The 2,622-nt window shown below is 37.3% G+C and overlaps 1 long non-coding RNA gene across 1 annotated transcript; it reads left to right on the forward strand.

The window, feature by feature from the left end:
- The first annotated feature begins 415 nt into the window (after positions 1–415).
- LOC131599490 (uncharacterized) lies at positions 416–1,995 on the forward strand. Its single transcript, XR_009282803.1, has 3 exons — positions 416–869; positions 1,039–1,241; positions 1,658–1,995. It is a non-coding gene; the product is annotated as an uncharacterized LOC131599490 (long non-coding RNA).
- Positions 1,996–2,622: the final 627 nt, after the last annotated feature.

Here is a 2,622-nt window from a genome sequence, read left to right on the forward strand (position 1 = left end):
AATAGGCAATTGGGGCGCAGTGCCCAGGTCTGACCCAAAGGAATTGTTTTTGTTACAGAATGCCAAAAATGGCACCACTGGGCCTCAAGGGGTTCGAACAGTTCTTTTTTGTATTACAGATTTTTCTTATGTGCCAAAAAAGATAATGGGCTATAGAGGGAGTGTGATAAGCAAAAATGGCGATTTGGCCCAAAGAGTTTTGATCCAGATTAGTTAATGACTATTTCAGACTTTAGTTTTGATTTGGTTCAGTGTTAATTAAAAGAAAGTTAAGCCGAATTACACCTTATACTAAAATTAAGATATCAGTTAAACTAATAATAAATCTGATTAACCTCTGCTAATACCCTAATCTCAATTAATCTAATTAAAGCCTAACTTAATTAAATTAAAAACAAAAGGGGATTTTAGGGTTTAGACATTGGGACGATTCAGCTTCCTCTCTCAGTACTCTCTCTCGCGAATAACATCCAACGGCGGCCGGAAATCGCCTTCGGCGGAAACCTTCCCTAAACCTCAAGTCGAACCCACAATCATCTCCGCCTTCTTACCCTATCTTCGTTTTCTACTTCAGTTCTTCTAGAGACTCATTCTCTCTCTCGAATCTGAGCAAATAACAAACCCTAGATCTAAATAGAAATCAAATTAAACGCTAACAATCGCGAATCATGAAGCGAGGCCATGGGGGAAGAGTTCTGGGAGCCTCAGACTACACTATAGTGAAGAGCAAACGCGAAGAGGATGAAGAGGCAGAGAAGAGTGTACTCACCTGGATTTGAAGAACGTCTGTGAGATGAAGAGAACACAGGGTGATTCCGAGAGCTCCAAAATGCGAAATAAACGCAAGGCCAATTGAACAATCTTTCCCGGTGAGTTCTTGAGTCCTTTTGCTTCTTTTCTTCGCGAATTCTTCTTCTCCCTTCTATTCTTGTTGAATTTCGTGCTTTTCTCTTCTGGTTCTTTTGCTAGTGTTGTGAAGATGATGAAAGTTCAGAGGTGATGAAGATGATGATGATGTTATGTTCTTCTTGGTCACAGGTTGTAGTGAGAGTCGAAGATTGATGAGGGTGAAGCAATGGTGTATGGAAGCATAGTGATGAAGAGATGGCAAAGATTGAAGGGAATGGCTCTGTAAAGTGGTTGCAGAGGTGAAAGTTGAAGTGATGATGAATGAGAGAGGAAGATGATGAACTAGAAGAATGACTGAAGATGGAGGATGAGTTATATAGAGGTTTCTCAAGGTTAGTTCTCTTCTCTATTTTTTGATTCTCTGTTGAAAGTTAGAATTCTGTTGAATCTGTTAGAGGAGGTTAGGTAGTTATGAGGTTAGTTATAAACTGTTAACTGAAGTTAGAATTCTGTTAGAGAGTGGTTAGGTTGTTAGTTATGAGGACAGTTGGGAATCGGTTAGAGAAACTGTTGTTTCTGTTTTGGTAGTTATGATTGTTAGAACAAGGTTTAGTTTAATTAAAGGTTAGAAACTGTTTGGAATATTTTGTACACGGTGGGTATGTTGTGGCGTATGTATTGAATGTGGTAGTATGCTATGTATAGGTTTGTGGTTGGACTGTTAGGATATGCTGGTTGTTTGGATTAATAATGTATTTTGAAACTGATTTTTCTCTGGTTTTGTATGCTATGGATGTTTTGTATGCAGGGCTGGTAGTAAATATATGGTGCAGCAGGGTCACGAAAAAGAACTTCGAAAGAAGAGTCACGAAGAACTCGGAAACGGATCGACTTAGAAATAGGTTTAGGGACAGTTATTGATTGTTTGAACAGTTGGTTAAGATGCTGGAAATTATTTACAGAACTGTTATGTTAGTAAACAATTAAGGGAGGTTAGTTGAAAATAATATGGACTTTTGAATGCACTGAATGGAATTGTCTTGGCTGGAAATTTATGGTGAATGTGTGTGTTTATATTTCTTCTTTGTATGCACTGGATTGATACAGGGTCTAGTGTAATGTGTAATGATGGATTTGTAATAAGCGATGATGAGTATGACTGAAAGTTGTGAATGTGATTGAAATATATGGGTTCGGTATCTTGAATGGAGTATTGGAGTTTAAATTTTGAAATATGTTGAATTTGGTGTATAGAACCTGTAGGTGAATGAACCGTATGTGTAATAGCAAATCTATAGTTTGGATTCTGTATGATTTTTGTGTGTTTGCTTTTGGTAAGTTGTGGGACTGTTTCAAAGTAACTTTGGATTTCACAGTTTTATCCCCATTTCTCAATTTGAAATTTCTTATTTCTTTCGATCTCGCAATGTGAATGAATGACATATAATAGCTCTAAAAACAGAGTCAAAGCTTCATACAACAAGCCTTCATACGAGAGCCTAAAGAGATAATTAATCCCTGCTTGCACTTTAATCAAACATTAATTCAGTCCATGCTTGTCCCTTAGTGTTGTTTTCGATTGCCTTGAAGAAATATGAACAAAGATTGCCTTGAAGAAATATGAACAAAGAGTACTGGGCTATGATGTCTCGTAAAATACTTCCAATGACAATAAAAGCCCACTCGAACTAATCAAGTCTTAGGATGTAATCCAATGCGAATGCTTGTATCGTACTTAGAGAAAATGACCCGGTTCTTAATGCCAAACTTAGA

Source organism: Vicia villosa, linkage group LG4, assembly GCF_029867415.1.
Source record: "Vicia villosa cultivar HV-30 ecotype Madison, WI linkage group LG4, Vvil1.0, whole genome shotgun sequence".
NCBI lineage: Eukaryota > Viridiplantae > Streptophyta > Magnoliopsida > Fabales > Fabaceae > Vicia > Vicia villosa.